This window comes from Rattus rattus, chromosome 4, assembly GCF_011064425.1.
Source record: "Rattus rattus isolate New Zealand chromosome 4, Rrattus_CSIRO_v1, whole genome shotgun sequence".
Lineage (NCBI taxonomy): Eukaryota > Metazoa > Chordata > Mammalia > Rodentia > Muridae > Rattus > Rattus rattus.
The window spans coordinates 168,481,975-168,509,127 of record NC_046157.1 but is presented as its reverse complement, the minus strand read 5'-3'; the positions used below and the strand labels follow the sequence as shown (position 1 = coordinate 168,509,127).

At 43.1% G+C, this 27,153-nt stretch overlaps 1 protein-coding gene across 1 annotated transcript in view; it reads right to left on the bottom strand.

Annotated features, from left to right (window-relative positions):
- Positions 1-27,153, bottom strand: part of Pam (peptidylglycine alpha-amidating monooxygenase) — a 259,796-nt gene that overhangs the window by 193,631 nt on the left and 39,012 nt on the right. Inside the window, exon 2 of the mRNA XM_032901702.1 lies at positions 22,624-22,692. The gene's annotated coding sequence lies outside the window, so the exon portion shown is untranslated. The remainder of the gene's footprint in view (positions 1-22,623; positions 22,693-27,153) is intronic.

Genomic DNA, 27,153 nt, shown 5'->3' with positions numbered 1-27,153 from the left:
CTACTGTTTCCTTGCTGTGTCACTTGGCATTGGGATTGGCTCCGATGGCTGATCTTTGCCGTTTGTAATCTCAGAACTCTAAGACGTGTTGTATATCCACAGCACTTCCAGCCCTTTGACGCTGTGGGCCAGAAATTTCCAGAAGCCACTAGATAGCACGGTGCTTGGTTTTCTTGTTGCTCCAGTAACTGACAGGTATCAGGATCCGGCCCTTGAGTTTTCTCCCTACCCAGTTCTGCATACTTGAGGGTTTCCACCAGCAGGGATTTGTTTTGACATAGGGGGTTTGACTGTTGCCCACAGAGGCTGGAGAGCATCCACAATGCCACAAAAGAGATGTTTGACCAAGGGACAAGACTGTTTTGGTATCTTTAATTTAACCATCTCCTCTGAAGATGGAGAGCCTCGGGAGAGCTCTGTAAGTGTGACTCAGCCAAACTTTGGGCTAGCCACCATCTCTCACATGGCTTGCATGTTTACATCACCAACCTATTACTCTCCTGAGAACTTCACATGTACTCTTTTAATGGTTACATGGTTTTAAGTCTTTAAAGTAATGCACTGAAGGAAGAGTGTCTCCTCTTCAAATGCAGATGAGTCAGTCACGTGTGCTGAGGAGTGTGTGGTGTTTCTTCAGAGGGGACTTAGCTTCATTCATTTTGTTCAAATAAAAAGTGGACAAGCAAATAGCTGGTATTAATAGAGTCACAGAAATGGTCAGGAAGAATTCGGCTAGAAACCCAAATGTTCTACATTTTCACTTTTCACCTTCCAGGAATGTGGGTGCTAAATTCTATAGAGGACACTCCATGAGATGGACATGACCAGATTATCCTCACTGCTATTCAAAAATGCCAACTATGGACCCATTTTACAGATGAGAATCATGAGAGAGGGTAAGGAATCACTTTGGTCTAGTCAGATAATGAGAAGCAGTTATGGAAGGGCTCTGGTGCTGAAGCCAGGGTTCTCTAGAGTGTACCTCATAACCTCTATGGCAAAGACATACCAATATTCACAACTATGACCCCAAACTATCAGAATGAGGAAAAAGAATGATGGAGACCTCTTTAGAGAGACTTGACATGAAGTTCTAAAGGAGGAAAAAAAAGGCAAATTTTACCAACTTGTATTTTAAGTATATATTTATTAGTTCAAGAATGTCAAACAATTCTGACCATTTTCACCTTTTTCCCACAATGAGATCCATACCCCTGTTCTGAAATAATATTCAGCCCTAAAAACAAACAAACAAAAAAACACAAAAAAAACAAGACAAAACAAAAACAAAACCACAACGTTTCCAGGAAAAATGGATGGACTTAGAAAATATGATAATAAACGTGAACAGACATTTCAGAAAGAAAACTAAAGATATAATATCCCTTGTAGGTAGGTAGACCTTAGCCTGTACATATATATCAAATGTATATATGAGCACAGTATGGAGAACGAAGAATGTGAACAGGTATTAGGTAAGGAAGGAAGAATGAATGTATAGCGGATACTTGAGTCGTATTAGCGTGTTCTGAATTCTGGTCTGTCATCACACTGATTCCATAATCCCAACACTGTGACATAGAGGGCCGAAGTAGCTAATTACAAGTTCCTAATGATGAAATGCCCTAGGGAATCTCTGGCCTTCTAACCTAGCAGACGAAATGAAGTATGAGGTATAAGTGCTTTATAAGGAGTGTGATTTTCATATATACATGACAGGCACAAGCCCGGCTCTCAATTATTTTAAAACTTGAAGCCCAAAGAGGCTCCATGACTTGCTTAAGTGCACGCAGTCCACAATCACACAGTTAATACTGCAGGCCAACTTCCTGGGCTCCCCATTGAGTACTAATTCCAACATAGCTTGCTGCTGACATGAGAACCTGCCATTGGATTGCTTACACAGGCAGTGACCAGTCAGGTTCCTAAGAAGTCAGGCTGTCTTCTGAATCCATTCCTTCAAACTACTATATTTGATTTGGATAGTAATTCCTTACCTAAAGCTTTAGTTTTTTAGTTTTAAATCTAACTAGTGGTGTATAGCAAAGATAATAGCATTACCAAGGTTAACCCCTTCTATATCGACAGATAGACTTATCTAAGAAGAAACCATATTCAAAAATTTCCTCTTAGAAATCTTTACCAAGATATTTGACTTTAAACCATTAGCCTTCTAACTCCTATGTGAGGCAATGGGTTCCTTGAGCGCCTTCCTTTTGCTGCTAACTTACACAGAAGCGTGGGGAGCCACAGGGAGCCTTAAAGCATCAATGATCAGAGAGCACAAACACTTCCTTGCCAGGAGCTGCAGCCATCCAGTCTTCCTCCCCTGTGTCAGTTTGGATTTCATGACCACTTCATCATCATACGAGATCCTTGAAGCCTGATACGGACACGAGGGAGGACATAGCAGCAATATGCTACCCATATGGATTCCAAGACCAAACTATTCATCCATTTTCTGATGCTATAACAAAATACCTCTGGGAGATAGAGAGGGGCAAAGGTTCATTTGGTCACAGGAGGCTTGAAACCTATGATGGGGCAACTTGCTGACTTGCCTTGGTCCTTCTGGTTCGACTGCACGCTATACCGCATCGTAATGAGTGAGACCACACCCACACGTCAGGACAAGAAAGCCAGGATTCAGAGGTCAAGCTTGCTCAATCTGACCAAGATATAGCTGACCAGGGTCCCACGTATCCCATCTTAGGAATCTTGATAATTACGTAACCACTTTCCACTAGCCTTCACTTACTAAAAGATCCACACTACAACACGACCAGACTTCCAAAACACAAACATGTCTCCCAGCACATGGCTCTTTAGCAAGGACGCACCGAATTCACCCTGTACCAGAACACGGCAGAGCGATCATTCTAGAAAATGTAAATTTCTTAATTAAAAAAGTTCTCCTTGAGACTAAGCATCATGTGCCTCCAGGGTGACCTTGAATTTGCTACAGAGCTGAGGATGACCTTGACCGTCTCTTCCTCCTGCGTCTGTTTCCCGAGTGTTGGGATTCGAGTTGTGTACCTCCTGCGGACCGAAACCAGGGCTTTGTGAGCACTGGGCATGCCCAGTATCAATTGAGCCTCCATCCAATCCAACATCTCTTAGTTTTAAAATGAAGAATAAATAGACCTTTCTACTACCCTAGGGTTAATTCAGGAACCCTGTCACCTGTTTGTCAAAGAGCAGAACGGGGGCCGAGCATGACAAGAGGTTTAGCATTGTTGAACAGGAATCCTGGAAGCTTTCAAAACCGAACGGATCCAGCAGAACGGAGCAATGTGCACAGCAGGAAGAGTAGCCAGATGCCAGCTATCACAGTTATACACAGTACCAATTAATTATATTCAGCTTTCTAATCACCATCAAATATAATGCAAGTGTTGGGGAAATATTTAAAGACAAAAACCTGGCAGTTCTTCCTTTGATCTGAGGAGCTTAAATCAGAGAAAAGTTAGCGTCTCAGCAATGACTACAGATAGCAACTCCCGCTTGCACATGCTTGTGTACACGAGGGTGACAAAGGTATTTACCAAGGCAGCATCCTTTAGGAAATCCTTGTGAGTAAATGCTAGGGGGCGTAAAGTAAGGACAGCTTCTTTATCTCCATGGGAGACGTGTTTGGTTTCATGCAGTATGCTCATAATCTGCCTCTTATTCTTTTAAATATTCATGGATGACGTAGTCTTTGAGTCAACAGAATTAGCATAGAGTATGGTAAGGAGTTAAGTGCCAAGTGAGGTCTTCAATGTTGCTTCCCTAAACTGTCGGCTGGGCTTCTAACCTTTAATACCCAAATGCTTCCCATTGCAGTGCTCACTACAGGGCAATAAACTGCCAAGTCAATGCTCGATAAGCACACAAAGAATGCTACGTGAATTGGATCAGACAGTAAAAATTTGGGTATTTCTCTCCTAGAAGGAGGAGGTCTGTTGTGGTCAGGTCATTCCCTTATGGGATGTCATTAGCACGCAAGATAAGGCCCTGTTATATAAAGGATTCATGAAAACAGGATATGAACGTCAAGCTTTAGGGACTGCAGGGGGAGGTTCAATGGAAGAGTGCGTGCTCCACGTAGGAGAAGCCCTAGGTTTAATGTCAGCAATAAAAAAAGACAGCCAGGTATGTGCCTGGACCGTACGGGTTTACAGGAAACTGAAATTGTGTTCACCTGCATTCAGAGCTTGAATCCGGGTCACAGGTTCCGTTCTTTCTTTTATTTTTCTTTTTTTGTTTTTTACTAACTCTTTGAGGAAAATGCCCAAGACCGAAAGAGACTGCAGCCAGTTACAAGATCAATCTGAGTTTATTCTAAGATTACTTACTGTAACTGTTCACCCTGATTGTACTTTGACTGTTATGCCTTCCGGGAATCCCGGTCAGAAACAGGAAGAACTGAATCGTCCGCCCAAGTAGCTCAGCCTTTCATACCTAGTCAACCCCACACACCAAAGATCTACAAGATGATTACAGACTAAAAATGATTTAACAAAAAATAACAACAACCCTATTTTAAAGATTTGATCCTTTAAAAGTAGGGTTTCATAACACACCACTTAATTGCACTTACGTTTTGTAAAGTAGTTTTCAGTTTCCTTGTAATTCTCTTGCCCGTAACTTACTGAGATAACACCGGGGTTTCCTGAATCAGCTTTAGGTTTTGCTCATGGGCTCTCCCCTTCACCTTCGAACTTTGCAACTCTGTTTCTGAGGCGTTGGGATTGCTTAGTCTGCACTGTAGTGGTTTCTTGTAGTCTTGTCCCTCAGCTCTCTCCATAAAATTTCATCTAGGCACAAGAGAACTAATTCTGAAATAGCTAGCTAGAGCTTTCTCCTCGGGTCTTCCTGTCTTTCCTTTGCTTTCCCCCCAGCCCTCATCATCCAGCCTCTTTTCAACACGGGAAGATTCCATTCTCAAAAGATATGTTTTAAGAGTTTTTAATTTTTTTTAAAATATTCACTCTCAGAATAATATGAAATTCTGTAAAAACCCGTCACAGTTACACTCACTTGGAAAACTTTGAACCTGCCTGACACTGGGAAAAACAGAGGGATGTGGTTGGCTGAAGAATGCCTCACTGGCATTTTCTAGTATTATCTTTTAATTGCATTAACACTCAGTGACTGTGGTTTGTGAACGTGTTTAAAAGGCTTTGGGAAATAATTAAAACGGAAATGTTAAATCCGCTACAGTATTTGAAACCTGATTTTGGAATTCAGTTGTTCATAATCCAGGATCCTTGAAAAATGGAAGTGAAGCTGGGCTTCTCCTCACACAGCAAAGCCTTCCTCCCAATGTCCTCTTAGAGTCATTAATTTACATCTTATAATATAGTATGGCCTCCTGCTGTCCCATACTACAGAATGCAGAATTTGAAATTGGTACATGGCGCCTTAGGAACATAGTTACATCCCTGAATGGTCCCTTCCTGTCCTTTTCATCCTTAGACCTCACATTATCCATAGTTGACTTGTGCTGTACCCGAAACCATTAGACTGGTCCGACTTAAATATAGAAAGCAGCTTGTATGAGGCCTCTCTGGGAAGTTTGAAGTTGGGGGTGTAGAACATAAAAGTATAGTTGAACAGGCTGGTGAGCCCCGGCCCTTCCCCTCTCTGCTGGCCTGAATCTTTCCTTCGTGTGCTAACCTGGCAAGTGAGTGGTTTATTTCCTCAGGGGACCTTGGGCACACCTGACGTACCATGATCACTAATGTCACTATCATCATCCTACTTGCTAATTGAACCTCTTTCTTGGGTCAGTTTTGCCAAGAATGAAATGAACTCCTCCAAGGTAGAATTCTAGTTAAAAAACGAAACACCTGCACAATCACCATAGCAACAGGTAGCTTCCCCTACAATCAATCCCCACCATGGCCTTACAGCAAACCTCTGCTCTCATTTCCACACAGCTCGCCACACTGTTTTTCATGTGCACATCTCTTACATCGGGTTGGTTAGGCCAGATAGATCTTTACCACAGACATCTTTCCAAGCTCCTGAGGACTTACAGCTTTTCTTATAGGACCAGCAAGGAAAACAAGGAACTAGAGAAAGTCGACAAGGAGCCTGGGGCTAACAACAGGGAACCTAGGCTCTCTTGGGGTGCGCACCTTTCACTGTTCTCAGGCCGAGAACCGGGCTGAGGTCGCAGGATGTGGGCGGACCATCATGACAGAGTGTACAGGCAAATGTACCCATGTGCCAGAACACGCAGACCTGTGTGTTCATATGACAGTGAGATTTCCCATCCCCCTCCTTTTACCTCTGTGTAACGCCCATCCTGACTCCCCCGCCCTGTTCTTGGTATGAGATTGGCGAGGAGACATGAAATGTTCACATTCAGGGCATCTATTTTAATGGCAGTGGGTAGAGTGCACGGGTACAATATCCTAGGCCCCAGTCCCTCCACTGGATTTGGTAAGTCATTAGTCACTTAATCTTTTCCAAATAAGTCAATAATAACAATGGTCCTCTCCTCACAGGGGTCCTTGGAGAGTACAGTGATTAGACTCGTTTCCGGCACCCGGTTACATGCGTCAAGCTCCCCTTTACCAAATGACATCTCTAGCAAACATCTCTGGAGATCCATGTCCTCGCACAATCACTATGAAAGACGTGTTTGGGTGAACTGCAGAGTAAATGTCAACAGAAAATAAAACCAGTGCAGAAAGAATTTGGGAAAAACAGAGGAAAATCATCAGCACAGAACTGCGTGTCATTCTTCGATAAGCCCTAACTGGGGAGGTGCTTTCCTACTCTGAATTTCTGTGTTGTTTTCAGCAATGGTCCCGGTGATTTCTACCAAATTTATCACGCCCATCTCCTTTTGAACATGTAGGCTCTACAGGGTGTTTGCTCTGTGAGCTAAATATGATTTCTAAATAAAGTTAAAGTATTCTTCTTCCCTTTCTACTTCAAGTTTTCCCTGGAAAGCTTGCAAGCATTAACAGAGGAGACTGTGATAGAACTAAATGGGGAACGAATTCATCACCCATGACTGAGAGATTCCGGTAAGACGGGGGAAAGATACAATAGGTTCCTGAGTATTTGTTTTCCGTTCATTCGCCTTCAAAAGATGTCATGGTTTTCATTCCAATGGTGAAGTGATTAACTTCAGAACAAACTGGCCAGTGGCCACCCCAATATGAAGGCCACTACTTGCCCTTCACTTACAAGCGAATGCTGTTAGAAACCCCAGGCAATTGGAGTGCTTGTACTTCTTTACAAGGTTTCACAACCTTAGTCCTTTTCTCTTTGTTCCAATATTCTCTGGACAACAGAATACTTGCTTAGTTTCCCCCATAAATACTACAGAGCACTTTCTCACTGTGTTAATTATATTTATTTGTTTATTTGGACGGGAAGGAGGAACTCGAACTGGCTTCCTGTCATTTGACGATATAGAAAATTCCCATTATTAAGCACAGTGCAAGCATATTCCTTACATACTTAGGCAATTAAGGTGAGACAGTTCCTTATGTTGCTATTTTTAGAACTGCCTAATAATCCACCCCCTTCCTCCTAATGTCACTGTTTCTAGTCTTCCAATATCTTACACGTTTCTCTTCCTAAAGCACCCAAGCTACACTCGAATTCATACAATGTTGATGCAGCAAAAGAACGTGTTTCTGCCCATTCTTCGTACTAACATCCAAATTAGGAAGTATAATTTATTATAACCTATTTAAGTTATGAAAACATTCAAATGAGTATGCTCTTTAAAAGAATTCTATTATTTATTTACTGTTTATGTATTCAATCTCTTAAATTCTTCAGCACACTAGAGGGCTGCCGCCCCCATCTGGTACTCACCTAATGGTTCAAAGCACCGGACCCAGGTGTGAAATCATCTTTAACAACCTCACCGGAAGCAAAATGCCCCGTCAGCTCAATTTCCTTAGAGTTTGACTTTTCAAGACACAGTGATTTTGTGTTATGCTCTAAATATTTTAATCAGCGGAGAGAAATGACACATCCTCAAAGTCCGTTTTAAATGAATATTTCATTAATCTGGAAGCCTACTGTCGGGAAAACCTCCACACATTCTATTTAGCTTTTCGTGAATCCTTTGATGGCTTCAGCAAAAGGAAGGAGCATCCCTTGCACCAGTTCATGTGAGGCTGAAGATGCTCTACTGTAGCAAGCCTCCCCAGGCAGACGGAAGGCAGATGGCGCTGATGTGTTCAACAGGGAAGAGTGCTGATCACAGAGAGTCTGCCAATCAAACACCAGGGGAAGGGAAGAGCTCCATCTGTGTTTTAATCACGACAGCAAAACCACCCAGGGTAACTGCCAGGGCTGCACATTTCCACGGAGTACAAGCGACATAAACGGAAGTGGAAATTCCCATCTACGGCACTGGCTCCAAACCAAAGGAAAAGGAGGGGGCGCTGTCAATTACGAATAAGTCAATAGCAGTGTCTCTTTCTAAAATAATTCTGATATACTGTGTGGCACTCTTTCTCTAAGGCAACCCTGATATAGCTGAAGGAGTGCTGTAGGTAAAGAAAAAAGACAGTATCTCGAAACAATAAGCCTTAAAAATACTTTGGTTATCTACCAAAAGGAGAATATCTATATACAGGTGTGTACATTTTTTTTTGGTATTTTATAGATCGATTACGTGTTAAAAGAGCATTAAATATATGACAGCACAAAATTATGTTTTAGCACAAGAAGTTTATGGGGGAGGCACTTTCAATACTTCATAGCGAGAGCCCGATACCCTGCCTATAAATCACGAATGCTTTCAAAGGCTGTGTATAGACAATGGGGCCTTGAATGGCCGCTGAACAGTGGGTGGCAGAGGGTTGATTTCGCCCAGATTGAAGGAGACGTTCTGATGGATACGTAGGGTTTCTTGAGACAGTTGAGGTAAAGGGAAGAACTTACTAGACAGAGGGTGTCTTGAGCAAAGGCCGATGCCTATCAGCTCAGACTGCTTCTTCACAGAGCCTTGATCCTTGGGAATGGTGAGTGGCATGGAGGTGAGTCTGCCTTGAGGACAGAGAAGAGCATGTGCAGAGCTGTTGGAAAGTTACAGGTGACTTTTTACAGAGCAGTTTTATGTTACAATTGGGTTTCAAAAACTTAAATCGATGAGTGGGAGACTAACAGGCTGGGGAAGGCAGGAGAGGCGGGCAGAGATGGAGAATATGAGGAGGAACCAGAGAAGGTGGTTCAAGATTTGAGTGCGCTGAAATGCAGTAGAAACGGCTGCTCGCGATGACACGAGGCACCGAATCAGTTTGTTGTCTCATAATTACTCATTGAATTGATCTAATCTACTACGTTTTATTGGTTAAACTCTTTTATTGCATAATCAGGAAAGCTGATATTATCATATAGAAATGTTGTCTTTTTCTATTTTGAGGCGATAGGTAAGTGGTACAGGCATGTGTATGTATGTACAGGTAGATGTGCAGACGTGCACGGAGGCATGGAGGTCAGAGGTCACTGTCAGACATCTTCCTCAATGACTCCTGACAGGATTCTTTTGGGCACTGTCTCTGATTGAACCTGGACCTTCCCTCTGTAACAAGACTAGCTAGGGATCGATCTCTAGTTTCCCCTCTCTCCTCTTCCCTAGGGGTAGGCCTGCAGGTGTACCACTGTGTGTGGATTTCTGTGTAAGTGCTGGGGAACAAAACTCAGGTCCTTATGTGCTTCTGCAGTGAGCAAATCATCCATTGAGCCATCCCTCTACCCTCTATTCTGTGTTTCCTGTCTGGAGGATCTACCACCTTTAATGCTGTGTTCGTGTCTTTCCTTAGTGTTATTTCCCAGTGTCTCTGATGACATACATTGTTTTGTCATAGCAATGATTGAAGACTTGATCTCACTGGGTGTCAATGTTAATGCCATGGGGTTCAGAAATCAATTTTCATTATCATGCTCTTAACACCATGGATGATTAATGATTCAGGGTATTAAGCAAAACAATCTTCCAAAAACTACAAAATTTCAGAAAACAGGATCACAGTCACTATTATAATTCTAAAGTCACTGAAACTTTAGACTCTTCAGAACGTTGATTCCCAATTCAATGCCTCCTCGTCAGCTCTGGAGAGTGAGCATGTGTCCGATTAATCACTGACAGCCCCGGAATGACCAGTCACTTCCTTCCCTGCTTTTAAAGTTTTAAATTCTCACCAGACTCCAGTCACATCCTTCAGCGTCTTTCCCAGCTGCAACAAATGATGATTGTTTTTTAAAGAAAATGTATTTTCTCCAGAACACGTTAGTGATAAGAATAAATTACTAAATGTGGAGAACACGATCCATTCTACTTTGTTACATTACAACATTAAAGCCTTGTTTCTCCAGACAAGTAAATGTATATGACTCAATAGGTTTATAATTGTAGCCAATAGTCCAATTAAACAACATAACTAGGAGGCAGCTATAATCCGCTGCAGCAAAGAATAAATGCTTCAGAAAATAATAGATGTTTTCCACTGGGACAGAGAAGGGAAACTTCAATTAGGAGAGGGTTCATGAAACAACTCCAGAGAAGGACAGGAGAGAAAGAGGAGTCTCTGACATTTAAAACCTTCAGAATCCTACTGAAGCCAATAAAATCAATTATTTTCTACCTTCTCGTGAGCCATCAGTAAATATCACACTGGGACATATAATTTGCTTGCTAGATATTCTACCTTGCAAACTGTCTAGACATGAATTCCCAGTTACTTTTAGTTCCCTCTCTTCCTTCCCTATACCCAGTCTGTCAGTAAACATTTTAATGCTAGACTCAAAGTATATTCAACTTCTGGACCACTGTTCAGCTGTTCCTGACACCTTCCACAGAAACTATCAAGGCTCTTTGCCCTAGCCCCTAAACTTGAATTCTGGGCCTCTTAGAGATTTGTCAAAGCTGCAGGCAGGGTGGGTCCTGTGAACGGCAAGGCAGACCACATTGCTCCTGTGGAAATCTTCCCAATGCTCCTACCCATGTAAGGAGTGCTAACTGTCGGCAGGCACCCTATCATCCTGGTATCCACTCAGGGCCCGTGGCCCTACTTTTTCTCGGGGTGCAAATAGTCTTCCTGAAGCTGCTGAGTATTCAAATCTTATCAATACCCTCAATTATTTTTTTATATGCATTTATTCAGGGCTGATGAATGTTTTTGTAATGCTTGCATTCTGAGTTGCTTTAATGCCATTCTACATGAAACTGAAGCCAAAAATTGTCAGCTTCGTCTTTCCAGTCTCTCCCCAAAACAACATTGTAGCATGAGCTGAAACCAGCCAGCCTTGAAAACTGTAAAGTCTACATCCATTACTTAAAATGCTCAAAGCATGCATGAAACATTTCAGAAAGTCAGAGGATGGCTCCCTTGAGCTCTTGGTCCTCAAGAGCGACCTTATCGCTATCCTGTAACCCTTGCCCTCCTTGTCTTCCTCATTTCTTCTCTCTCCTCATCCACTCTGACGTCAACGATTGGAGTGAAGTCAGCTTCCACAGCTTGATCTTCCCCATACGCAGCGGTTATCATGGTCCCACCTCCTTCCAATCTCTTACTAGCGTCAGTTGGGTCCTCTACCTTTTCCTTCATTGGCCAGATGAAAACAAAATTCGAGTTGCCCAGATCTCTATTTACTTAAAGAGTTTAAACTGTTCTAAAGACAAGGAATGATCTCACTAGTCTTAGAGATGTAGGGAACAGAGAGGCCGAGGAGGTCAGTGTACGGGTACCGTGTTTGGTTAAATAGAGAGCAAGTGGTCCTGGAGTACCCAGCACAATGGGAAACCACAGACAGTACTAACATACTGTACATTCCAAGAACACACATGGAGGCTAACATCACTGGCCATCCCACTAACATGTACAATTTTATTTCACACGTCACTTTAAAATAATCTTAATTTTAAAATTTAAAGGATCATAAACATCTCTCCATTTCTTATCAATATAAACGTTGGTCCCTCACAAAGTGCTTAAGGCCCTCTCTGGCAAAGATCACCGTGAGCACCCAGGTTCACCTCCCACTACTTTCAGCACAGGAAATGAGGTCATTTCCTACAGTGCCCGCAGTCCTCATGTTAATTCCCAGACAGCTTGTCATCATATGTATGGATTCACTTTCTCATTCTTCTAAGACATAATTTTAAAGACATAATTATTTGTCACCAAACACAGGCAAAGCATGTTCTTAGAGCTGCAGACATAGCAGCAAACGGAAATTTCCTGCTGTTACAAAGCACAGGGTCACATGAGACGGAAACAAAAATTGACTGAACTACTGAGAAAACTGTGTCATTTGTTAGCTGGTAGCTCGTGTTACAAAAACAAAAACAAAAACAAAAACAAAAACAAAAACAAACAAGAGAACTAGGAACCGGTTATCTGAGGCAAACAGAAAGATACGCTCCTCATTTTAAAGTCTTCAGGAAGGTTTGGCAAACATGTGAAGATCCGAGGCAGTAAAAGCGGCCACGTGCTATGTGGGGGTGGGGTGGGTGGGACCCAGCCAGGCAGGGGCTAGAACAATTGCTCCGATTGGGAAATACATTTTTGCCTGTGTCGGAAAGTGTAGAAATAAGATCAAAGTGATAAGGAGATCAGCTTTTAGGCCTGGCTGCTGAGAACCTGCTTTACCATGAATGCTAAGATAAAAACAACCTCAGAGTTCGGAGAGGAGAGGCAGGGCTTGGCATACGCTTTGGGAGAATCACCATGGCTGTATACAACAGGGCTTGAGAAACCTGAGCTTTAAAGATGTTTGGAGCTGCCTGGGGGCGATGGGGAAGGTGAGTAATAGTTGGGTCCCAGGTATGAGAAGAAGAGAAGAGGAATGACTCCCGAGTTATCTGGAGCCACTGAACCAGCGCCATCTAATAAAAGTAGACCGCAAGCCAGGTATGTTCTTCCAATATCCCGAAAACCCACACTTCAAAAAGCAAAAGTGGAAAAGGGGAAACCAACTTTTAAATAAATATTCCTTATTCACCCCAACATAACCAAATTACCATCTCAGGGGAGTCCATCAATGTAAAACTTACTAAAATACTTCAAATTATTTTGCATTTGATGTTCAAGGTGTATCCCGACGTAGAGGACCTGCTTTTAAGTGCTAGGCCTGTGAGTAGCAGCCCCCCCAGAGCAGGAAACTACACAGATGAAACATTCCCTCTGCTTTTAACCATATCCAAGTTCAGGGAAGTAATCCAAGGCTTACCAATAAAGGGTTAGATAGTAAAGGGTACTAGAAACAAGTAGCTACTAAAAGATACTGTTTCAAAAAAAAATATTTAAGAGTATCCATAAAGTGTCCACAGTAAATGATGAGGGAAGATGGAAAGAAACAAATATAAAAAATACGATCTTGTAAGAGGGCAGTAGAAATAAGTCACGCAGACCTCTAGGAGCCTGGAAAGGCGCAAGGTAAGTGCTCCAAAGGCGTTCTCTTGGGTGGCCGAGATGGGAAAGACTTCGGCCCTGGCCTGGGGTAGCAGCAATAGTGTACAAATCACACTTAGGACGTGTATTAGATCCCTCACAGAAATGTGTCAGATAGAGTTTATCACTGAGGTTTGCATCAGAAATACAAATTCTAACAGTAGGCAGATGGAATTTAAAGCCACAAGACCAGATGAGATCATTAAGAGAATGACTTTGCCAGAGTCCTAAAATCCAGCTTTAGAGTCAGGGGGATGACAGAGAATCAGGGCGGAGCCCGGAAAGTGCACATTAGGACAAAGGCAACTGGGAGAATGTGGTGCTGCAGGCAGTGGAGAAGCCTGACTCATTACAATCTCGGAGAAAAAGTCCAGTGGGAGGGAGGGACGCTGAAACACATAATTATTAGTGTACACAGCATAAATACATGTTTTGGGTGACTCACTGAATTATTTCATCAACAACTGTCTTTATCTTTTTGTTAAACACCCAGTTTAAGAACCACTAACCTATCCATTTTCTTGGCCTTAGCATAAAGGTAAAGAAAAATCTCAATGAGAACTGACCAGTATCAAGTTCTGTAGAGAGGGGGCTCTAAAACATTGGTTCAAGAAAGGGGAAGGGGGCTGGAGATATGGCTCAGTGGTTAAGATCACTGGATGTTCTTCCGGAGGACTCGGTTAGAGTCTCAGTACTCACATGGCAGCCCACGACTGTCTGTAACTTCATTCAGTCTCAACAGGCACCCAGCTTTCAAAGGCACCAGGCACCCAGGTAAGTGGTACAGATATATACATGCAGACAAAACACCCATGCACACAATGATGATGATGATGGTGGTGGTGGTGATGATGATGATGATATGATAAAAAAAAAAATCTAGTTGGGGCTGGAAACGTCTCACAAGAACATCTACTATTCTTGCTGAGGGCCAGGCTCCGTTCCTTACACCCACATAGCGGCTGACAGTCACCTGTCACTTCAGTGCCAGGGAGATCCGCAGGTGGCTTCTTTACACACAGAGCATATGTTGGGGTTTAAATCTCGGCTCGAGTCCAGACAGAACACAGCAAGCCAACATGGTTCCACATGGAGAGAAGAGTAGAAGAGGGGAGAAGTAAAGCCGGCCATGGGCACATGGAGGCAAGGGGAGGGATGGGGAGAGAAGGACAAAGGGGAGAGGGCAACAGAGCAGAAAGAGAGAGGAAGAGCAAGAGAGAGAGGAGGGGCCAAGCAGCGTTTTTTCCTGTCAGGCACAGCTGGCTGTTGCCAGGCAACCGTGGGGCGGAGCATACCTGGCTATTGCCAGGTAGCTGTGGGGGTGGAGCTTAGACAGAATACCAACACATGCATATGCACACATTCAAAAAAGAAAAGAAATAAATACTTAGGAAAGAAGGAAAAAAAAACAGAGACAAGGATCAGGAAACACACACAGCTACACTCGGGCAGTTTTGTATGAAGGAAGCATTGGGGGTGGGGGCTTACAGCAGAGTTATTTCATACCCTTGTATTCCCATTCCTACTTTATCTCAACAAGCATTCATGTCTTAACTCCCTCCCAATCTTGTTTCTCTGTCACGGAATTAAAAACCTGGCCAAGTGACTTAACTTATTGGATTAATTTGAGATCTAACTCTTGATTCAGATCATCAGGAGACTAAAGCCACAACCAAGACAAACACCTCTGAGAAATAACTGCAATCCAATAATTACTAGTGTCCAGAAGCATAAATAGGTATTTGTGATGACTCAGCTGAATTATTTCATCGACAATGGCCTTTCTGTTACTTTTTTTGTGAAATGCCAAGTTTAAAAAGCACTAAACTGGCCATTTTCTTGGCATTAGTACGAAGTTGGAAAAAGTTTCCAAGCTTTAAAGTAGATAGCTAGTCCGGCATCTACTATATGTTTTATGGAGCTATAAACCAATCAGGAGAGGACCTTATTAAAATAAAACATACACTGATTAGGCAAATCAAATATTACTTCAACTTGTAACATTTTGCTAAGCCTGAGAAAATTTCAAATTATTGTTTCTGTACAGCCAGTCTCTTAATGACGGTTTAGGCTTGCTGGAAGAACTTCACTCAGGGCTCACATATGAAAAAATAATTTTAGATAACTATCCAGATTGTTCTATGTTGATTTGAGGGTAAGGATAACTTCCTCTTACCTCATTTAGGAAGCAGACTATAAAGACTTTCTTTTGTAAACATTAGCACCCAAAACTGAGAAATACTGGCCAAAGGACAGATGGGTTACTCAAACAGCTCACATCGTGGGCTATGGCTAGTTGAGAGGATCTGCTAAATTCACACAGAAGGTTTGGGTATTTGTACCGCAATCCATTTCACTTAAAACACTTAAGAAACATCTGTTGCTGCTTGTGTGACCATTCTAGGGCCCAACCCCCTCAGGCTGTGCCAGCTACCTGCCTCCCAGTTAACAACTATATTTGACCATCAGCCTAGGTCATTCATTAGTGTCTCCAATCTTCTCAAACGGGAGTAGTAAACCCACAAACAGGAGGCTGTCGTTGGGAAACGAAGGCCAGTGGCCTCCAGATGAAGCACGTCGCTGTACCATCCATACTGGTTTAACGGATGGGAGTTACTTGCTTGAAATACAATTCGCAAGAAGCGAAAAGGAAGATGGAAGCCAGAGACAGGCGAGAGAAACGGCTGTAACAGTTTGTGAGGGACGCTATGCCACACTTGGGGTTGTCTGTGAAAAAGAGACAAGTGCTCTGTGAGGCAACGCAAACAGGAGAAAATCGGCAGAGTGTTACAGTCAACTAGCCAGAACCGAGGGCTGGGCAATGAAAAGGTTAACAGGGTCACAATGGGTTGACCATTAGTGGGTTGGGGATTTAGCTCAGTGGTAGAGCGCTTGCCTAGCAAGCACAAGGCCCTGGGTTCGGGTCCTCAGTTCCCAAAAAAAAAAAAAAAAAAAAAAAAAAAAAAAAGGGTATTCATTCGTTAGCTGGACTAAGACAAAGCGAATGTATTACGTGCTACTGAAATTATTGTTTACCAAGCACTACTATGACAGGAAAACGATAGTTAATAAATGACAAGAACGTCATTCACTCTCTAAGCGCATGTGCATGCTCTTAGCCCAAACTTCTGGAAGCCAACGACAGTCCTTTGGTTAATTCGTCAGCATGATTAGTGGATCTCGCCCGAGTGAGGGGCTATTCTATATTAATTACTGCGATTACATGTCAGTAGAAGAGGACCAAGATGACATCTCCTAGTAAGGCAAACGTTGCTACCCGAGTCTTGTTGTGCTCTAATACTGTAATTGATAAATGGTATTACTCTGTCATTCCCCTCTACTGAGTTTCTTGGGCATGTTTGAGCTTAAATTGTACTCCAGCAATGTTATGAGACTATCTGAATTTATGCTTTGAGAAGGTGAACACAGCTCTTTTATCGAGACTACAAAAGGCTGACCGGTTTCCTCTCTTATACCTTTGACATGGAGGAAAAGCACCCAACAGCCACTGGAGAAACCAGCATGGCTGTGGCTGCCTCCACAAATCAAACTTCCGCCCCCGACACAGTACTCGCTGTTTGCTACGTTGTCTAGGACAGTCAACAGGGACAGGACCAATCCTCTGTAAGCGTTTCCACTTGACTGGTCCACAAAGCATCGGTCTAGCAAACCCCAGTGGAAGAACAGCAAGCATTACGTCATTACGTCGGTGCTTTCAAGCCCTTTAAAGTACCGCCACCTGGGCTCTTCCGTGCTCCTGCTCTCTTCCTCCCCGTTTGCCCCAGGCTATGAGATTCAGCAGAGAGAAAGAGGGCCCTTGAATTCCATCAATCCCCTGTTCAAAAGACGGTTTTAGAACAGTTAATTTCAAGCAAATGTAGCAGTTGTAGGATCCCATTTCCATAACACAGTGTGGCAGAAATAAGGCCACTACGGAAAAGAGGGTCTCCACAAAGGACCTCAATAATTGCCTTTCTTTCTACACTGTTCGCTTTTTTAGAGGTGAGCACACTATGAAGGCATCAATAATTAAGAAAAACAACCGGATGCAGGATCAGTGAGAAAAACGGGTGGTGTTGCGGCAGTTCTCTGGTCTGCAAAGACGCTGGGATAACCAAGACTCAGGAGAACGCCCCACCTCCACCCCTGGCCCTTGGGGTCCACTGCTACCTTGCTGTTTGACTTGGCTCCCACTAGTGGGGGGGGGAGTCCCCCTAGAAATAAGGTTCTGACAAGTTTTGAAATAGTGACTCTCATGGCAGCCTTTGAAGTTTTGGTTTTGCAGCCTCCTTCCATTTCTCAACCACCCACCAGCCAGGAAGATCCCAAACCCCTACCACTCCAATTCCCGCTAGTTCTTTTGTCTCTGTTTTTCCCCCCACAGATAAACTTTTAAGATAATTTTTTTTAACAAGGTGGAAAAGATTAGGAAAGCAATGGAGGCCGTTCATCAGATGCTTTAAGATGAAACAGTCTATCACAGAAAAATCGGCTTTTCTGTGAAGCTCATTCTGGCTTCGTTCAGCCTGCCTTCCTTCCTTCCTTCCTTCCTTCCTTCCTCCCTCCCTCCCTCCCTCCCTCCTCCTCCCTCCTCCTTCCTTCCTTCCTTCCTTCCTTCCTTCCTTCCTTCCTTCCTTCCTTGAAATGCAATGGATTCAATCCCTTCTCATCCTAACTTACTAGAACTAGGGAAAATGGGCGATCAGTATTCTATTGGATACACTTACTTTTAAAAACTCACATTTAAAGGTGCTTGGGTTTTGTTCGCAGGGGAACCTGAAATGGCTTATGTGGTTAATGAAAAGGACATATTAAAGTGAGAGGGCAGATGTGTAAGTAAGATAACTGAAGAAAATCCTCCGGTTTAAAATCCCCACAGCTATTTTCCTAGACCGGTAGTTATTTGGTTCTCTGAATTATATCACTTATTGGCTATTTTTAATGTTATTTCGATGGACGGATGAATGCTATAACAATATAAAATGAGATTTTTCTCTTTCTACAGACTCCTAAGGCCACACACTACCATGGAATCGAAATGGAAGAGAGCGAAAATAACCACTTCCCACAGCACAGGTATTAGCCTAAGCCCTGCACTTAGAGCAGGGTGCTGTGGACTGGTTGGTTTTTCTCTAGTAAGTCCCTCCAATTTTATATAAGAGCATAAGCAGAAACCAGCTCTCCTTCCATCCGCTCTGCCCAAGACAAACAATTCTACCATAGTTTCTTTCTCACCTCTGTCACTGCCAGTGTTTTAGCGAAGGTTTTCAAAAAAAAAGAAAATAAACCACGACATATAAATTATTTTATGCTTAATATGTATGGAGCCATATATTAAGATTCAGGTCTGATTTACAGTAACGGTTGGATATATAGTTTAGCTTTGCGTGCCTGGAGGCATTGCTCATGAGGCCATGGTGTGACTTTCCTAGGAAGCTGCAGGACAAACCTTCCAGTCTCGTCGGCCTGAGCTTATAACTCACATGGCTTCATGACAGATCCACCAATGGCAGCGTTATTCAAATGTTAGGGTTATCAGTTGTCACGTTTGGGTCTCCAGTGGCCCAGCCATTACCCTTCAGATTCTAAAAATACACCCAGGCTCATCCACACAGGACTTAACTAATAGAATCTGTAGTCTCTAACCATCCGTGTTTAATTAACTTGATCTGGTGTTAGCCTCTCAGTAAAAATATGAAAAGTGAGAAGAGTGTCATTTTACAGACCTCACCTCTGACACGGGGTTTCGAACACTGGAGACGGTGAAATATTTCTTTCTAATTCAGTTTCCCCTGACTACTTATCTTGAGGAATTTTGTTATCCTTCGGAAGGCCTGCATTCAGTCAGTGACTTAGGTCAGAATTTCGTGTTCTCTAACGGCACAGCCTTATGTAAAAAAAAAAATTCGGATTTGTAAACTTAACAATACCCTTCTGTGGTAGGTGGAATACTGACCCCCAACGATGCTGATGCTCTAAACTGTGGAGTCTGTGAATATGCTATGGACTATGTAATGACCATGCAAGTGGCTACGGTTAAAGATGTCAACATGGTTAGCCTGTCCGGGGTTATAAGTGCACCCAAGGCAGTAGACATCACACGTATTTTAAAACAGAAAGCTTTCCCCCCGCTGGCTACAGAGGGCCCAAAAGAGAGGAATATGAAGATCTGTCCTCTCTTGCTTGCTTTGACAATGGGAAAAGAAAGCTATGAGCCCCACAAAACCCTTGAAAGCTGCAAGGGCGTGGAACTTGGTTCCTTCTCAGAGTCTCCTGGAAGAAGATGTCCTCGATCCTGTTGACTTGTAACCAACTGAGCTATACGATGGGACATGTGAGCCCTGTAAGCTGTAACTCCTGAAGTAATTGGGCAGAGCCAATGACAGGAGGCTAACAGAGAATCTCGGCCATGCTATGTACATCATGTCTTTTCAGGGGAGGGCTAAAAGCTGCTCTAACCTGGGAATCATGTGTTCATAGATGGTGTCCTATAAAACCTAGGAGCTAGGTTTCAAGTTCGGGACATAACATCACAGAAGGTCCTTCGCTGATGCCTCCCAACTTGAGCTTCCGGTCTTCTGGGGTGTTTATTTACACATCTGTTTTCTCCATACAAGGTCGTTGAATTTTTTTGGATTTTTCTCCCAGTTATCTGTCTAGTGAGAGCCGACATAATCATCTTCTTGCCGTGTCTCACGCCATATCTCATTTACCTCAAGCTGTCAAGCCTGCCGGCTTGACATCTCCGCGCTTCAGCAAGAACAAATGTAAGCGCTAAACTTCAAACTTTCGTTATGACACAAAAATAAAGGAGACACTCTCCTAAAGCAGTGTTTAAGATCTCTCTTCCTGAATAGCCCAGGACTGCTTCTGACTCAAACAGGAAGAAGGCTGGACTCCTGAAGTGCATTCTTCCCAGAGTATGACTAGCACAGTCAAGCTGGCAAAAGACAATTTTCATGGATACTTTTAAAGTTGGAACCGAATATATATTTTAAGCTGTGAATTCATTTAACCAATGAAGTAGGTTATATTGCTGTAAACATGAGCAAATAAAAGATATAATTTAGCATGAGGCACGTTAGTTTTATTTCTAACACAAGCACTGAGTTTACTTCAGTAAGAGTCTTTACAAGTACAGCTCTAGTTTAGATTGGGTCAATTCCTTCAACATTTGCCCTACTGTACTCTAGACTGAGTATTATGATTTGCTACTTTTTAGAAACAGTTCCCAATATCAATTAAGGAGTTACTTATCAAACACAAGGTCAATTATAATTTAAGGCTGGGAAAAATTCAAAGAATAGACACTTAGGATACTCGCGACACAGCCTTCAGTTCCTAGGAGTTAAATGTAACTTTCAGTACGGCTTTATACTCTTATGATTGTTATTTCTTACTGACTCTTTAGAGAAGAAGTGCATTAATTTAGCATTAATGTTCCATTGACACAAATTCCCAGAAACAAATCAGAGAGTAGAGCATATGCCACGGCTTTCTAAAAATAAAAGACTCTAGAAATAAACAGTCTAAACCACTCTCTGTCCCTCTCAGCAAAGCCATGGGCCTGCCTTCTGTACAGAACAAACATTCAGGGACCTGAAGAGATGGGTACAGCAAGGCTATTCACTAACAGAGCTCACCCACTACTCTCCTTAAAACCCACCACCAGTCCTTAGGGTTGAAATTGTTTACTGGGGGTCCAGGGAAGGAACCAAGGGCAGAATGCTCCGTGTGGTGACTTAGAAGTAGGTTCTACAACAAGGCCAACTAACCAGAGCTTCCAGGGACTAAGCCACTACCCAAAGACTATACATGGACTGACCCTGGGCTCCAACCACATAGGTAGCAATGAATATCCTAGTAAGAGCACCAGTGGAAGGGGAAGCCCTTGGTCCTGCCAAGACTGAACCCCCAGTGAACTAGACTGTCGGGGGGAGGGCAGTAATGGGGGGAGAATGGGAAGGCGAAGACCTATACAGAAGGGGAGGGGGAGGGGCTAGGGGGATATTTGCCTGGAAACCGGGAAAGGTAATAACAATTGAAATGTAAATAAGAAATACCCAAGTTAATAAAGATGGAGGGAAAAAAAGAAGTAGGTTTTATATCTGCCATTACTGTTTCTTGATGAGGAAGCCTAGGGGAGAAAGGGTGAACCAGGAAACTAACTTCCAGAAGGTAATCTTCATCCCCAGCTCTCCACCTGATGCCATCAGAGACAGCACAACGCTCTTTTCAGAGAAGGGGAGACCAATGCCCCGGGAAGGGAATGCGCATTTAAATATTTCATCCGGCACCAAGTTCATCCCTCCACGATATCAGAAACATAACGTAAGTCGGTTACAAGTATGAAATTACGGCTGTCAGCAGTCATGGAACTTCACAGCACAAACCAATCCGTGTGCTTCCAGCAATGCCTTCCCGAATTCGGTCATTGTCACTTAAGCTGGGTACAGCATCCGTTAGAGTGTGTGACTCACAGGCTTCCTCGGAGCCTTACCTGCCCGGCCACCTGTAAAAACGCTCTAAGTTTTTTCACCGCATGCAAACAGTTTAAAAAGGAAAAGCTCTAGTGTGCACGCTGGGTTTGCTTATCGGGGGAGTAGCAGGTATCCCATTGTGTAGTCACAGCGATTGTTTTTTTTTTTTTAAAGCCCACCCCACATGTGCACACATGCACGCACACATACACAATAGTTTACACACAAGCTATAAACCTGTTGTCAGCGATTGGCTGAAATTTCCCTATCTGTTATGCCTCAGTTAGAAGTATATTTTAGAACACAAGAAACCTAGGGCAGAACAATAGAGGCGTTTGGCCATTTCTATCACACTGCATAAAACAAAGCGCTTACCTTCCACTGCTAATCACACTGGCAGGAGAGCAACAGGAGATGGGCTTTATTGTGGGGTGAATCATCCCCACGCAGATGCTCTGAACAACCCATGTATGCATACTGACATCATCAGGAGAGACTTGGAGGCAGAGGATACTATGGTAACGGAGCAATGTGCTGGGAGACAGCCGCCTTTAATTGCTTTAACAACTTCCTGGGGGCTCAAGCTACCAGGCTTGGATTTGCTAAGTAGGGAAGGAAGGCTGTCACAGAGGCAGTAACTGTGACTGACGCAGAGCCAAAGAACTCAGTGGATTCTGGAATTGCTAATTTCAGTGTGACTTCCTAATGGCAAATGTCATCATTACCTGGTCCCACTGGCAGCATCCCCTTCACAGGCAGAGCTCCGAGGAAGGCACAGGTCAATGCGCGACGCCCTGAGGTAACAAGAGTCTAAGTTCATATATGGTTCTCTCACTTCACAAGTGTCATTATTATGGCATTACAAACACCCTTTTCCCTGAGAGTGAATGCTTGATTCACTTTGAAAAGAAAGCCCACATCTGTGCCTTAGGACGTCTGCACGCTGATAACAATGACAACTGGTTCTCTCTATTTATTTCTCTGGAAGATGGCAGCTGTGGGTCCATTTATCTCTGAGCGCCACTAAATCCTTGCCAACAGGTCACTTGTGCAGAAATCACCTCCGGGGAAATGGCTAATGATTACACCATGATAAAATCAGGCAACCACAACCTGAAGCTACAGTTTTCTTGTTGAAGTCTCTGTGTCAAAGGCAGAATAACTTTTATTGTAATGATGTCCTCCCCTGGAAAACCACACGAAACATAAAACCTCCCTTTGAACTCTTTGTTCTTCTTTGCCTCTGCCACCCATCTTGACGAGAACACAAGCCCCTTTAACGCCACCAGGTTTAGAGTAATTGCTTAAAATAACCATGTTCCCGCATCAAACTGAGTCTCTAATGATATCCTCTGCTTCTCTGATCAGTTGCAACACTTTAATAAGTATCTAATTTATCATCTGTGGTATGAAAACTATTGTTTTCTTTCCCGTGAATATTTGATTGGCATGTTTTTCAACAATCCTAGGATCTAATTTTTACCGTAACCGCCGCCATTGTAAGGATAAGCAAGTAAGTTGACAGGTCTTCCTTAAGACAGTCACAGCACAATAAAAACTGAAGGTTGTCACTCTGTACTATATACTTAGATCTCGGCTCTTTCAAAGAAACTATTATTATCTCTATTTCAATTTAGATGATGCCAAGCCTGCCTTTTAATGTTTCCCTTGTAAGTAAATAGCTTACAAATGTCTAACCAGACCGTGGCTTCAAAAACAGTAAATGGAATACAACAGTACCAATTTCCAATCTCAAAAAAAATTACAGAGGGTTTTTTTTTTTTTTTTTTTTTTTTTTTAGAACCTAATTGACAAGTTGGGAGTTCTCACTCCTGTCGAGCTTGGGAAAGACCGGGAGCAGAATAGTAACATGTAGTCTCAGGAAAACACGGGCTGCCCCTGAGTCAGCTTGGCATTTGGAGGTAGGTGAGCAGGAGAATTACTAAGCGCTAGGGAGATGGCTGGTCAAGTCTGTTCCTTGATTCTGAGCTCCACAACCTGGGCTTGATCCCCAGGACCAATATGGTGGTAGGAGAGAGTCAACTCCTGACAACTGTTCCCTTGCTTCCACATGCATGCTATAACAGCAAACACACATGTGTGCTCCTGCGGGCACACACACACTATATGTACCACATACCATGTACACTAAATGTAAAAAAATATATTGCCCTATACATATGGCATGATTTTCTTTTTAAAAAGCAACATTTGTTGGGCGGAGGACATAGCTCATAGGTAGAAGGCTTGATTACCATGCATGAGGGCCTCTGACTTCAATCCCTAGTGCTCAAAACTGCATGTGCCAGCTCATGTCTGTAATCCCAGAAATCAGGAGGCAAAGGCAGGAGGCTCCGTAGTTCAAGGTTATCCACCTCTATAAAATCATATCTCAAACTATTCCTGTTTATGTGAACATGCACTGAAAAGTATCTAGAAGACATACTACACATAAATATTAGGAGTGTTATGTTTGAGGGAGAGTCCTCCAGTCTTTATATGATTCTCTACTTTAAAGAAGATTCAACTATGAATTATTACACTAATTCAACAGGCAGAAATCCACCTGTGTGCGCTCTGTTACACTAGGCACCCTGACTACCTGAATACACAGAGGGCTCATCACAGCTTCGGTGGGCCAGGCCCTACACTGACCACAGGAGTTCAAGGACGCTTCGAACCATCCTTTAAAAAAGAGATCCTGCCTAGCTGAACGGAGCTAGAAAGAAAAAGTGAATTAAGGCTATCAAGGAAACAAACACATCAAATGGAGCAGGTGCACTGACCTTTCCAGAGATGCGAGTCAGAAAGGACAAATGATCCATCAATAAAACTAGTTTGTTAGATTTATTTTTAGAGGACAATCACAGGAAGAGTATAACCACACATCAGGCAAAACCACGAGATCTCTAACACTATAAAGTGCTAAAGAAAACACAGAAGATTGCCAGGTGAAATAAATCCCGCCAGTGGCCCTGGGTGGCCCACATTACATGGTCTGCCAAAGATGTTTCTTTGGAGAAAAGGACCTAATTTCTCTAACTCCTACCCACAATTCACCCTGAGGTAGCTTTTATTCTCCTGTAATTAATTTTTAAAAAGCAGCTAAATGTAGTACATCCTACTCAATATTCTTATTCCTTTTTGCCCTCCACCATTAATTTTCTTCTTCCAACAGTGCAATGTCACTGACTTCTTACAGATCATAAATTCTTCAGTTGATAACATTACATAAAAACACTACCACCTGTCTGTCTCTGTGTTTATTCTAAGAACAGCAACTGGTGAAGTGCACACCCACATTTAGACCACCCACAGGAACACGAGGTCCAAAGGTTAGAAGCACAGCTGGGAGTAACGGACTACACCCTCCTGTGGTCTGACAGGTTCCAGCTGGATAGGTATATGCCCTTATATCTGTCCTAACTTCAGAAAAACAATAGGCTTACTCTTTGAGCATCCGAAAGCTTCACTGGTACCCAAACGGAAACAAATCAAAACTTAAAGTGGAAAATGATTCTTTTACAATAAGAGTGTATTTGTCATGCCTAAGTCTAGCCCCCTTAACCTTTAACCTAAACCTTTAAACTAAAGTTAGAGAACCCACAGGGCCTTTAGCCTGACTTGTATATTAATCAGATGTGAACTCAAGCTGGTGAGTAAAAGAAGCAAAGGGAGGTTAGAGTCCAGAGGGATGTTCGAGCCAACTTGGAAGGCCAGAGCAGTCAGCTCCAGCGGCCATTGAACTCTCTCCCCACTACACATCTCTAAGGCTAGGACAAAGCACCTTTAATCCGCTCATACCGCACTGCCTCCTAACCCGCAGGAGCAGTGCCCTTGCCTGCTCTGCTCTTGGTTAAATGAATGATTACCTCACTCCAGACACTGGAAGTGCATGGAGCTTTCCGATCGACATTTGGGATTTGGGATTCTAATTAAGACAAATCCACACTGAGCTAATGGAAAAACTATAAGAACTGGTAGGAAGGGCTATGGCCTGACCTCCTATTGAAAGCCAGGTACTGGCCAAATTTAGTGACCTGTCCCCTGATGCTTCTCCATCTGACACCTTATAACTCTCTAGTCTCATTACTGACTTCTGTCTTCAGTGAAACCTTCTTCTGGTCGTTCCGTGGTCATTTCTTTGTCCTTGCTAAGTCTTTAACTATCTTGTCCAGTTTACCTCTGGTCACGATTCTAAACTGCAAGCTTCTCAAAGGCTCCCCCTATAGGACACTGTCAGTCTTACCTCCAAGCACTTCAGACCATAGCCCACTGAACCCTGCCCCGCCTCCTCCACTTCCTGTTTCAGGGTGAAGAGTGCAGAGATTAGCATTTGGTACAGTGTTGCTTTGGCTTGTTCTTGTTGTTGTTACTGTTATTGTTGTTGCTGTTGAGATATTTCTTTTTTATTACTGTTCTAATATCATCAATTATCACAGCCTAGTTGAGGTTTTAAAATATCTCTGTGATCTAGTTTTGGTAGGTCACATGTACTGAGGAATTAAAAACACCGGTAGCACTTTGCAGTTTGATTTGAATTTTGTGAACTAAGAGGCTTGGGAAAGAAGACTTAGTATCTACAGTTTTCCCCTGACAAATGAGGGAAGGCGAGGAACTGCAACGCACTCAGTATCGGCTGATAGATTCTTTTAAAACTATTTTTTATTATCGTCTCACAGATTGCATCCTGACTGCAGTTCCCCCTCCCTTCTCTTTCCAGTGAACCCCCCCACTTTTGCTCTCGCCTATCCCTTCTCTCGACAATCCAATACACTAATAACCCTGGGCTTTCTCTGTTCTAGAAACGGATCTGCTCCCTTCTTGGGAAAGTCCGTGAGTATCTACCTCTCCACCCCAATTCGCCTCCACATTGCTCTCCTCCAAGACCTATCTCATCTCCCCCACTTGCTTCTCAGAACCTCCGATGTTCTTTCTTTTTCTATCCACCCTGAAGACACTCTTCTGTGGGTCGAAGACCGTGGCTCACTGCTAGGGGCTGCACTGAACAAGCGTGCTGTCCCTTCCCTGCCAGCAACAGTAAGAAAATATGGTGCATGGTTACTGAATTTTTCCTACTTCCTCAAAGCTTCTGAAGAGCAGAGTCTATACCTGCTTCCTAGCCTCTACTGAGGACGGACGGAGCTCTGTGCTCTGCTCGGTGTTCCCTCAGTCAACAGTGAATGAACACAAACTCCACAACCCTGCTTTCAGGTTAGCAAGGAACTTATGATTGAATGCTTTTACTTAAGCTC